Source organism: Oryzias latipes, chromosome 12, assembly GCF_002234675.1.
Source record: "Oryzias latipes chromosome 12, ASM223467v1".
Taxonomy (NCBI): Eukaryota; Metazoa; Chordata; class Actinopteri; order Beloniformes; family Adrianichthyidae; genus Oryzias; species Oryzias latipes.
Genome location: NC_019870.2, coordinates 12476653 through 12489777, shown reverse-complemented (window position 1 = coordinate 12489777; position 13125 = coordinate 12476653). Strand labels below are relative to the sequence as shown.

The window sequence follows — 13125 nt, the reverse complement described above, 5'->3', positions numbered from 1 at the left end:
GTTTTAGGTCAACACTGTTTATTTTCCTTGAAATTACAGACAAATGTGTTGAAATCCACTTTTCCCAGGCTCCAGAGATATTGTCAGCCGTTTCGCAAATGTGCCAAATATGTCGTGAACAATCCTGCTGTTTCCTGATTTCTTGAACCCCTCCCTGAAACTGCACTGGCACAAACTCCCAGAGCTTTCTTCCCAGTGAGGAGATACACACTGACAAATGCATAGAAAATGGCCAGTTAGCAGTGTTTCTCTTTGTTCTCTGCCATATACCTGCAGGGCTACTGGAAGAAGTAGAGGATTGTGGGTGGGAGTAGTGTTTGCTTATAGGGTGGTGGCAAACAAACCCAGCATCACAGAAATACACATGAGAAGGAAAAAAAAAAAAAAGAATGGCAGACAGACAGAGGCAATTCGCCTGGGGGATGGGTGGCATAAACCCTGTAGATGTTTCCTCTTTCTTCCTCTTTTATCTTCAACACTTTCCTTTTTTTGTTCTTTTTTTTTCTGGAGTCATTTATGTATTTTTTCCACTTGTTTTGTTGATATTTCCCTCCATTATTTATTTTTTCCCTCTTCTTATTCTTAATACCAGAGTGAATGAAATTTCCTTACTCGCCAGAATTACCCTGTAACCATGGAAACGCTGGCTGTGAGAACATGGCGCCCTGGGATTCAATTTCAGCACTGGTCCCTCCCGCCCTTCACCCTCCTCCTTCTCCTCCGTCTTCTGTTCTATTTCTTCCAACACCCCTCCGCCACCCCACCCTCACCCCTTCCCTCCTCCCGCCCACCCCTCATTTACTCCTGCTTCAGGGCTCAGACAGGAAGCTCGCTCTAGCCAGCTCTTCGACAGCGGAGAGAGATACAGCAGGCACCATGAGCAGAACGCCAAGTCTCCAGAAAAATCCTTCTCATTAGCTCTCACTGCCTAAATATCTTCCTTTTTCTCGTTTCTAAAACTTTTTTCTTTTAAAAACTTTCCCAGAATTTAAAAAGCCATCCACAGTGATATCTGTCATAGCCAGATCTGATCAGCTGCTGATGCTGACTCCAAAACTATGAGACTGACTCCTAAAACTAGGGACACACCAGGCATGTGACGCGCGTTCAAGAACCTGCTAAATGAGGGTTCTTGAATGTGTGTTCACACTGTACAGGGAAGAAAGGGGCCTTGTTTTTTTTAAAATGCAGTTTACCACTGCTTGTCCACCACCAGTTGGATGAGGTTTGGTGCGAAACGTCAATCCCACAAATCTTGCTCCAGGCTTTGTCTTTCATAGCTCTCAAATGGTTGGCAATTCCGTGATATAAAGGAGACGTCGTCCATACGTCATTATCAAATCCGAGTCCCTGATTGATCAAAGTTTAACCTGGTTTAATTTTCAATGCGCATTCAAGGCATTTTGTATGTTGAGCCCGAAAATGGTCATAGAAACTTGCATTGCTACACATGAATCCAATATGTATATATCAGTTTCTTTACAGAATTTTCATTGAAAGTGGCTGCTTATAAGCAGGTGTGAAGGTAGCTTCACATTGCCAACATTAAGACTAACAAACTATAACTATCCAGCGCTGACTTATAGAAACGTTTTGGTCTTTTTGGTTCTTCTACTTTTGACTTTTGAGGGTCAGCGGTCTAGAACAGCGACTGGGGCATTTCTTTAGAGGCCGAAAACATGCAATCCTCATCAGAAGCTCATGTTTACACTGTAGTGGATTTGTCAAAGAGCCAGCTCACTGCACCATATCAACACAAGGTGTGACACATCGCTGTAACAAGAAATCAAGGTCAGGCATCCACGAAAATAGAGTGTGAAATAAAACATTTATCTGATATTTTAGAGTAGTAATATCCCAAAGGGGTGTGAGACACACCATGAAACTGACATTTCACCAACAGTCATCCAGTTACCATGATTTCTTTTTTTTTTTGCGTTGCCAGTTAATTAAAAGACAAAAACATGCCATAAACATTGCTGCATGTCTACGGCTGCTAAAAGTGCAAGATGGCTTTATAGCATCAATCTTATCATCCCACCCAACAAGAAAGTGGAACAAGGCTGAAATAATAAAAAATAAATAAACTGGAAACGATTAACCTCTCTTTCACACTTAATAGTTAAACAACAGCAGGCCTGCATCATTTTCACGTGTTCTACAGCAGATGTGAACTCAATGTGTGGAGAACTATGGGAATCCCCAAAAGCATGTGACTCAAAAACTTTCTCAAAAGAATTTTAAAAAATGACAGGAAACTACTGACTGTAGAAAAGAAAAGGAAGTAGCCACATGCTCCTACACGCCGCGCTGATAACCACAAGCATGAAACTTCAGTTGTTGTGTTTTCTTAGTTTTACTGCACTTGTACTTAAATGGGAAACAGTAAGAAACTCTTAAGAAAATACTGTCAATTTGACTTCTGATTACTTTCAAGTTTTCTAAACCAACAACAGTAAATAAACTACAAAACAATAAATGAAAATGTGTCAAAAATGTGACAAATTTGTTGTGAAATACGGAAAAAAAAATAGGTTCCAACTTCCAAAATGACCTTGCACACCCAACTTTGCATGGTGTTTACAGTGAGGTCACACTCTCACACACGCATGTTTCCTTTACACAAGCCCCCCCTCCCACTCTGCTGCTTGTGCCACCATGCTTTTAACTTCCACTCCACTCCAAACACAAACAAGCAGTGATGGAACTGGGTCGCCTCTCTTTCTCTCTTTTCCTTCATTTCCCTACCTTTTCCACCTCTCTGTCTTTCTATCTGTGCTTCATTCTTTCACTTCTCTAGACTGTGTTGATGTCAGACCACTAGAGGGACAGACCGTTCACCATTTCAGCACTATATGTGAAAAAAAAAAGGATAGTATTGATTTTCAAGGGAGAGAAGGCAGGAGTTGAGCTGTGACAACACTCTATCTCGCACAAGATGACCTCGATCAGCTCGTTTCCTTCCTCCCCTCTCTCCCTCAGTCTCATTTGTTCATTTGACTTGGATCAATAACTCGGGCAGCTGTGATGTCCAGTTGTGTTGTTGCTGAGTGCACGCCATCAGCTTTGTCGTCCTTATTGTAGGGGTTAAGATGCGTATGAGATTTCATGCAATCCCTACTGCAACAGAAGTAATGACCTGCCCTATCTGAGCTGGTGTATCTTTCCTGGTAGGGTGTGAATGTATGCATATATGTTCTGTTGTTCTTGTCTTAGTATTTGATCAAATCTTTCAACAAAAAAAAGATTTACCTGGTCGCCTCCTTAGGCTACCATTCTGGGACTGTCCCATTGGGAGGAGGCTCTGAGGAAGGCCCAAGATGTACTGGAGGGACTATGTCTCTTGGCTGGCCTGGGAGCAACTTGAGGTCCCCCCAGGAAAATTGGAAGAAGTGTTCTTTAGAAAGGGAATTATCTACTCTGAATGTTTCCCCCCATCCCACTTGAAATAAGCAGTGGAAAATAGCTAGATGGAATATTTTGCAAAAGCCCAGAAGTTTATCTAACTTTGGTTACGTTTTCAAAATTGCTTTCAAACCTACCATATAAAGTAAAACTGCTTGTTCCATTTTTTTTAAATTATTTAAAACTTCTTTTATTTTCAATTATAAATTAGTTGTAGGATGTATATGAAATCTTAAAAATGTTCAATTTACCCTTTTTATTTTGTGCATTTTCCAATTTAAACACATGATCAAAAGTCCAACATTAAATCAATTTTTTCTCTTTGGAACCCTATAGGTGACGTAAAATAACAGTTGCTGCTGTTGGTATAAGTCTGTGGTTTTAACTCTAGAAATTTAACTTGGAGTAAAACTTTCATTCTAGAAAATAAATCGATTTCTTGGTAAATCTTTTTTTTTTTTTTACCACTAAAGATAAAAGTTTTCTTAAAAAAAGAATCTTAGTTAAGAACATATCTAATGTTTAAAATATAAAGAGATCTTATTCTCCTTTCTTAAATTACTAATAAACTAATAATCTTTTAATCTTGCTTGGAAAGCTGCTTAAGCAGCTCTCCAATATAGTCCGTTTTTTAGTCCAGATGTCAAGCCACAGTTTGTGCATTATTGTGCTGGACAAAGAGATTTTACCTGGTGTCTTTCCTCCCTAAATTAGCTGTAGGTCAAGAGGGGATGTAACTGGGCACTAGAGACGTGCAGCAAATGAGCAGTAAGACCTGGATGTTGTGTTGAGCTGGCATAAAGCCCCTTATAATCTGACCTTGTTGCATTTCTGCATAATTATTTGCATGGCTTGGAAACAACTCAGCTTTTGCCATAGAGAATTGACAACACTTTGTTTGTTTAACTGTGTAGTTTTTCCGCCAGATAAAGCAAGGAAGGAATAGGCAAATAATCAACCAATGCTCAGAAAGAGAGAAAAGCATTTTGAAATACAAGCAGCATGTGCAATGCTACCAAGCAAACTATTTCAGTTTTTATGTCAGCCTGCAGCTCAGATTGAGACAGAGTCTCCATATTTAACATGGAAGAAACCAGTTATAAATACACAGTAATTGTAAAATAGATGACATCGTCGATTATCTTATATGTCAAAGAAATAAAATGTTCCCTTGTAGTTGAATAACATTTTTGATTATAACACTGTTTATGTTCACACTGATTTTTGTTATATGCCTTTGTTGTCCACATTTCTTTACTATCCTATAAACTTTATTAAATGTTTTACCTTTCTTAATATTATATCAGTTCACCAAGACACTTTAAAAAATAAAAGACCCAAAAATTGAATGTTCTAACCCATCTTTTTTGTCAAACATGATCTCTAATTTAGAAATTGCCTATTAGTGTTTGCACAAGAAAAGGATAACATGGTTGTCACTTTTTTACAATCGACATTTTTGTTTCCTTTAAGACTAATCTGATACAGTGAAGGAGTGTTGCATAACTGCAGTGAGTTTTGAGTTCTCACGCTTTGCTTTTGCCCACTTCTGGCTCCAGCAGTTCAGACCTGAAGGAACAAATGAAAGAAAAAGGCCTGTGTGTGTCTGGATTTGCAGGAACAGTAGCGGAGAACTATTTCTGTCATTCAGGATTTTTCTGTTTTCAAACTCAAGCAGGCTAAACTGACAAAGACCCTTTAGGTGTGTGAACACATAAACAGAAAAATAGGTAAAAAAAATTGTTGCTGAAATAGTTATAGGGGACATACTTATTGCCCCTAGAGCTTGAGGAACAACATAAATCAAATACTGATTTGTATTTTTGCTGCAGCTTTACATCCTCGTCTGTTACCTTAGATATCGTTTTTCAGCCAGGATGCTTCAAATAGCCACACAAATGTAAGTGCATTTACTTAGACATCATGTTTGAGCCAGTACATGATTTTACATCAGAATAAAGAGAAGGGCAAATTACCTTCTCGGTCGGCTTCCTCCTTGTGACAGCAAGCCACACATTTACTCAGCAGAGTGGAAACCATGTCGCTAAACACACCACTGGCACTGCAGACTTCATAGGGTAGTTAAGACGAAACACTGTGGACTTTTGAATTTAACAGATTGCAAATTTTTACAACCTCTAAACTGTTGGCACAATCTCCATCTCTTCTAGTTCTGTCTGTAAAAGGTCAAATTAACAACTTCTGGTGGATGACTTCTTTGTACTTCATACCTTAATATATTTTTTGAATTATATTGCGCTTGTTAATGTAAGTTAATGATTCTCTCCAAGATCCAGAAGGCTCCCAGTGATGAAGGGAATGAAGGGAATGAAGGGCAGCGGTGACAGTGAGGAGGAGAAACTAGAGTCTCAGAAAGAGTGTACAGATGAAGGGGAAATCTGGAATCAATTAGGTGACTGAGCCAAAGCTGCTTGCATACTTGTGGGGGTGAGTCAGGCAAGGAGGCAAGGAAATGGACCAGGTTTTGCATGTTGTGCCATAAATGTTCTCATATACGCAAAAACTCAAAAGAGACTAAAATTGTTTGAGATTTTTTGTTTGTTTGTTCTATTAATTTTAGTATTTCTTACTCCTAAAAAAATGACGCAGCTTGAAGTGGTGGAGTCAAGTTGCAGCCAGAAAAGCACCCCCTCTCCTCAGCTGAGGTCAAAGTGGAGGGTAAGAACGAATGGCTGGCAGAGATCCAGCCAATGTCAACACAGCAGCTCTCACTGATCCCTTTCACAACTTTTCCCCTTGTTTCTTCTCTGCTCCACATCCACTGCTCTCTGTTGTGTTTCGCCACTGGGGGTTATTTGCCTTGGAAAAGTGAATGAAGCAAAAACGGGAACTTTCTGATGGCTCCTATCTTGAAATCAATGTGTCTGTGGTCGGTTTACTCAACAGACATTTATAGACACACTCTTAACATGCAAAGAGTCAGCTTAGAGAAGAATGCAATTTATACTTCTGGCATTTCCTTTACTATACATATTTAAATTCGTGTTATTGTTACTAATAACTATTGTCGTGTGTTTCATTCCCAGTTCATGTCATTTGTAAATATATACTAACTCCTGCAGGAACTGTGCACGCAATGACACACAACATGCAAATCAGTAATAGAAAAAACTGATTTGCCCTGTTGATAATGCCTTACAAGAGATAACGCTAGAAAGGCAGAGACAAGTATGCAAAAAAAAAAAAAAAAACTGATAAAAAAACATGTATAGATGATGAAAGTGCACACATGCAATGCATATTAGCTTTGCACCTGTTCCACCGTATGTGATTCCCAAAAAGTACCTTTTTGGCAAAATGTCACAGTGACCCAAAAGTTGAGGCCAAAAGAAAAAAAATTGTTTACTTTTAAAAGGGCAGAAAATTCACCCAACTTTTGGAAAACACATAAGATCTAATTCCTTATCTGTTCCTTTAAAAAAAACTGTCATTTTTTATTTACCAAAACAATTTTTGGATGCCAGCATGTAGTTAGCATAATTTTTTCTACTTGTTACACTACTGTCTCAGCAATTATTAATTTTATTTTTCTTTTTCTGTCAATGAAATGTCATTAATTTGTTACTCTAATTGGGTCAGATATTGAGTGTGATTCCTGTGTTTCCCAATCAGCAGACATGTGCAACTTAAACATTTAGACTGCATAATAATTTAGTATCATTTAGGATCATTAGCTATTATGCCAGTATGAAAACCTGCTACAAAATGTTTCAACATATTTTGGTGCATCGGTTAAAGATGGATATCAAACAAAGAGGCAATTAAGAAAATGCTTCCTTGTGGAAAGCAAAAAGAAAAGATGATGTAAGAGAAAAATGCATTTACAGGGATAGCAGGAAATTCAAAATTGCTTTTTTCTGAGGCTGGAGGAAATAAAAAACATTGTGTTTATGTGTTGCTAAGAGTGCATGTACTGGCCTCTTGCCGACCCTGCCAATCACAAAACACAGAAAAACAGAGGAACCAACTGTGCACACAAAAACCAAAAGAATTATCCGACATCCTTACGTAATTTGACAGCCCCTAGTTGCTTGAAACCCACACGTGCTCATGCTCACAAAGCAACTCGACACACACATCTTTTGATGTCTGGGATGCTGCGGATGGATAGATGCTGAATGCTAAGTGCTTTCCCAGGGGTCACAGGAAAGTAAATAAATGAGCGGTGGTGTCTGAACAGTTTTGCACAAACCACCATAAAAACACATTTGTCGCTGTGTTCTATAAACGACCGTTTCTTTGGCAGCAGAACTTAAAAGAAAAGCTGAATTTTAATGAATCCAACGTAAGCATCAAATTCTCTTCTAAACCTCAGCAGCAAAAGTGACAATTTTGCCCATGAATTGTCATCTGGGATTTACACATGACATACAACAAACAGTCACTTTTGAAAAGAGCAATTCAACACTGAAATCCTTTCAAACATGTCACCTAACTAAACCTTTAACACAGTTGAAATGTATTTATCAATGGCTGATACAGTCACTGTCAGATGCTGTATTTCATTTGAATCTGAATTCACAGGGGGAAACTGTATTTCACTCTCAAAAGAAAGTGAGAACAACTTATTTTCACATCAGAATCAGAATCAGAATCCTTTTATTGTAATATACAGCTTTTACACTGACATACGAAATTTGTTCCAGTACAACCCGAACAAGATCAGACATACAACAAATACACACATTGGTGAAAAAAAAAAGTCATATCTCAACACGGTTGCTATTTTTGCTATAACAAGTTGCTATTTGTGTGACCGGCTTCAATAGTGCTGCAAAAAATTGGAATGTTAACTTCCAACTAAAAAAGAATGATTAAATCCCACAAACCCACAGATATAAGGAACACTGATCCAACAAACAAATCTGACTGAGTACATCAGTGTTTCAACTTTAAAGATCTTAAATAACTAGTAATAGTTATTTAATTAATAATATTTCCTCTTGCTTTTGCAGGAGAGGAGGAAAGGAGATGAGGAAAGACCCTCCAAAATATCTTAGTATTCCTGGATGACACTGAAAGTCACTTCTGAGAGACAGCACAAAACTCTGTGGGGGTTTGTGAAGTGAGAAGTTCTAAAGAACTGAAACTTCACTAGCTGTTCTTTATCTGAAAACGACAGTTTAGAGCCCCCTGAAAATCCTAATGTTTAGTTTGTGTTATGCGATGACCCGTTTGATGTATATTTACTTAGGGAACCTATGGTTGAGACGCTTGTCCTTGACGATCTTAATTAACATCAAGAATAATTTCACTTCCTTAAATTTTATAGCAATGAATATGTGTTGTGTACAGGGAATACATATGCATGCACTGTAATTTTTGCATATGATACTACATTCATTCATTCATTCATCTTCTTGACCGTTTATTCCCTTTCGGGGTCACGGGGTTGCCGGAGCCTATCCCGGCCACTTGGGCGTAGGCAAGGGATAACCTGGACTGGTCGCCAGTCTGTCGCAGGGTGGAATATCCTCAATCACACATCCATTCACTCTCACACTCACACCTATGATACTACATTACTCTCGAATTAAACTAAAAGAGCAGGTTATCATTAATCTCTTAAGTGTTTTTTTTATAGAGTGAAAAAGCTACCAGCGTAAAACAGAACCATTCCTGTGTGTTGACCCTCACATTAAGCCAAAGACACTTGAGCACCTCATTAGAAGTGAATGGGCCTCGAGGTGGGAGGCATGGCAGCTATTGAGAGGCTTAGCAGGACTCCACAGGGCTTCCTAACCGCCACTATAGGGAGAAGTGAGGGAGACGGAGCCAGTGTCAGCAGAGCCCCTCTCTCAAAGATATGGAGAGACCAATATCTTTACTCTCCTCCAAGGCGGACCCAGTGGCAGTTCATTAATGGCAGCACCTGTGGTGTCTCTGTTAGTCCCTGCCTGGCCCCGGGGGCCCTTCTGCATTTAGAGGACTCATTTTAATCAAGTTCTCTTTGGTAAGGCTTAGATCAATACTTAAATAGTCAACACAGAAAATATATCTCCTCAGACATCATTGCATCACTACCCATCATGCTCCCTTGTAGTTAGTTAGTTCAGTTGATAGTTATCAACCAACTGTGTTAAGTACAACAGGTTAAATTGCCAATTTGTATTCACCCCAAAGCAGCAGCTGGTTAATATGTGTGCCACCACGGCATGTAGCAATCAGACAAGTTAAACATACTGTAAATGTGTTCTACTATTTCAGATAATCAGGGGGTAATGTCCCCTATTTGCTTTATATTTGTGTAAAAGAGCAAAATGGTATATTGCCGCAAGCAATTTATCTCCTTTTAATAGTGTTTCTTTTAGTAAAATTGGAGGTTGCATGAGACATTTAAAAGTGCAATATATTATGTGTACTGTGAGCCTTTTATTTTACCTTAATGATATTTTGAATGTCTTTCATTTGTTCCAACAAACAGCAGAAGTTCCTCCTGGAGAAAAAGAGTCTGTTTCTTTAAAATCTACTTTTTTGTGCTACCTTTAAAAATGCCAAGGAAAAAAATCCATTTGGCCTCTCCATTCTCACAAAAAAGTTGATATATATAATAATATGTATATTTTTTATATTTACTGCAAGATAATTAAGTCAAAATGATGGCAAATGGTAAATGGTGTATACTTTTATAGCGCTTTTCTATCTTCCTCGAAGGCCCAAAGCGCTTAACAGTAATAGTCCCATTCACACACACATTCACACTCTGATGGCAGCTCCCCTGCTGAACACTGGCGCCAACCTTCCACCAACGGCAAGGTGGGGTTCAGTGTCTTACCCAAGGACACTTCGACATATGGGCAGGCAAGGCGGGAACTGGACCTGGAATCTTCCAATCAGAGGTCGACTGCCCTACTCCGCCCCTGGCTTAAGAGCAGGTATATTTCTGGACCCCTAAACCAATCCTTTTGTTTAAAAAAAAAACAACATAGGTTCGAACTAAATGATCATCTCCTGTTGCACCACATCAGTTTACACGCAGTAATGGAGTCACATCATTTATAGTTTGATGGCTTTATCCAATCATGAGTTGCAAAATTTGTAAAGACTTAATTTTAAAAACTTTTTCAATGAGAACGACTAAACAGTTAATTGAAAATAAGGGTTCTACTTTAAAATTATGAGACTTTTCAGAAACATTTAAGTCTGCAGCCTGAACATGGTTTGGCTTTTGTACAATTAGCAAAGAAGGTATGACAAATTAGTACTGGGTATTTTCATAAATATTGACCCTGTATCTGACATTGATTTTATTGTTATGTATTTCACATATGTAATACCGATGATGAAGATGTAGACAGACGCTTTATCCTACAAATCAAATGTAAAGAGAACACGAATCCTGGAACAACACATAATCGGATCACTTTTAGTAGCACATTTCCAGCCTCCTTTATGCTTTTTCCATCCCACATTACATCATTCTTTCATTGGTGAATTGTAGAAATAAAAAAATTACACCTACTTATCAATAAATCCAGTGAACTTAAAAAGAAGTTTCAAGCATGTAAAGTTAGCTGCTATAAAAGAGAGAAGTGAACTTGTAGTCATAATTCTGTCCTTGCTGGATATTTCATTGATACTTGAAAAAAATAACCTCAACTTTCTAACAAAAGCAATCAAATGTGGTTTAAACTTGCACAAAAAGGCTATATATAACAACTGTTGATACTGGTATCTCACAAAAAACCCAGATCCTCTCTATTCCTCATTTAGGTTCTTTTTTTCCCCCACAAACACACACACAAATGACACACAAAGCTCTCATTCTTTCGGTTTGTGACTTTTATTTCAAAACTGAAAGCTTGCAGGGGGAAAGGAGTCCACTCCCACCCCTTCACTCCCTGCAGCTGGGAGACTTCAGCCCTACCACCAATTCTTCCTCTCACACACACGTGCATGTGTGTAGACACACAAACGCGGCAGAGGTTCAGGAGGTCACGGTCCACACCCTGACAGCCCACAAGGGGAGGAGAGCAAGAGAAGAGGAGGGAAATCAGAGATTCTTCATCCTGCCCCACAAATTTGCAGGCAAGCAAACATGGCTGAGGCAATTTTTCCCCCCAGTCCTCGTTTCCAAGCTCATTTTCCCCTCTCCCCTTCTAAGTAACTGCCCTGTCTGTCAAGGAGAAATCTGCACGCTTTTTTCTTCCTCAAAAGGAGCACGATTTCCATCCTTGCAACTGTCCGTCCAGATCCAAAGAGTCCCGGCTGACTGATCCTTTCACACAGATGAGAGATGAGAGATGTGAACAGAAGGTGCCAAATGATCAATTTAGCAGGACTTGTTGTTTTTGCTGGCAATACAGCAAAAATTCAACAAACCAAGAAAAAGAAACATGTGCAGCACACCACACCAACAGCATATCTGACTGCCTAAAGAGAAATCGCAGATGTTCGTCCCTCCTTCAATAACAAACCACCTCTTTTCTTCTTTTTGAAGCATGAATTCCCCTCAAATACAAACACACACTCCCTTTCTTCCTCTTTCTCATTACATGTATCTCTGCCGTGTCCTTCCCCTCCCTTTGCTTTTTCCTACTTTTTTGTCTCCCTCCTCCCTTAAAAAACTACTCCAATGAAAATCTTGTTTTTGGTGTTTTAACATGTTCGTGTGACATTTTTCTCATGATAGAGGACATAAATCAAGAAAATTAAGATTATAATTGAGTAAAAAATTCTGAATATTTCTTTTTTTCAAATCATTGTGAATCATGAGCAGATGAAAAAAATGCTGTTGGAAAAAGCCTGTCGCTGTGAAGCAGTAGCTACAATTGGCAGGCCGCAAGCTCCTTGCTCCTCTCCATTCTGATGCATCCATTTGCAGACTATGTACGTTCTCCTTTTCTTCTTCTGAGCTGACATGTGGCTCAAAAATGTACAGCTGGATAACTCTAAAATTGCTCACCATTTTTGTTGAACTGGATGTATTAGGTAAAGTTTGTTAGGGGCTAGTAGGAGAGAGTATAAACATAGGGATGATGGGAAATGAGGGCTTACTCCACAGCAACAGTTCCGTCCACAAGTCAGAAGCGAATTTTTAATGAACCGCTGTCACTCTGCAGAAACTATGTCCTAGAAAATGACCGTTTTTTTTTTATTTGGCTAAAAACAGCATAATTGTAGTTAAAAGACCATTGGGAACACTTTTAAAGTAATGAATTTTCGTGTAATATCCAAACTTTGGAATATCATTCCATTTTTGCTCTCTGCACACGACTCACTTTTTTGACAGCCTGTGCCAGAAAAATGTAGTTAGATGCATAGGTCTTCTCTCAGCCTCCCAGTCTCTTTTGGTAAAACAGAATACCTTAAGGAGGTTCCTATAATATCCATAGGTCCCCTTCTTAAAACAAAGTCAGTCCCAACTGAGACATATGTTAGACGGTGACCTAATTTTGGGTTCAAGCAAATTTTGGGAGGCTAATTATTCATTCTGCACGTTTGTGTTTCCGCCGCTCCTATAAGCCAAACCCTGAAGGATTAAAGAGAAGGGGTAGGCCATGATTGGCAACCGTACACCCACACCTTTTATTTTCCAGGGAACTGAAAGTGCTTGCAGACATTCACCACCCTAACGTTACAGAGAGCGACCCCCAAAAAACAAGGAGGAAGGGGGAGAAAAAAGCACAACAAAGGATGAAAGGAGGAGAACTAGCAAGACGGGGGTGGGTGGGTGGGTGGGGGGGGGGTATGATGAAG

The 13125-nt window shown here is 39.1% G+C and overlaps 1 protein-coding gene across 3 annotated transcripts in view; it reads right to left on the bottom strand.

The window, feature by feature from the left end:
- Positions 1-13125, bottom strand: part of med13l (mediator complex subunit 13 like) — a 73121-nt gene that overhangs the window by 27461 nt on the left and 32535 nt on the right. The window lies entirely within an intron of this gene.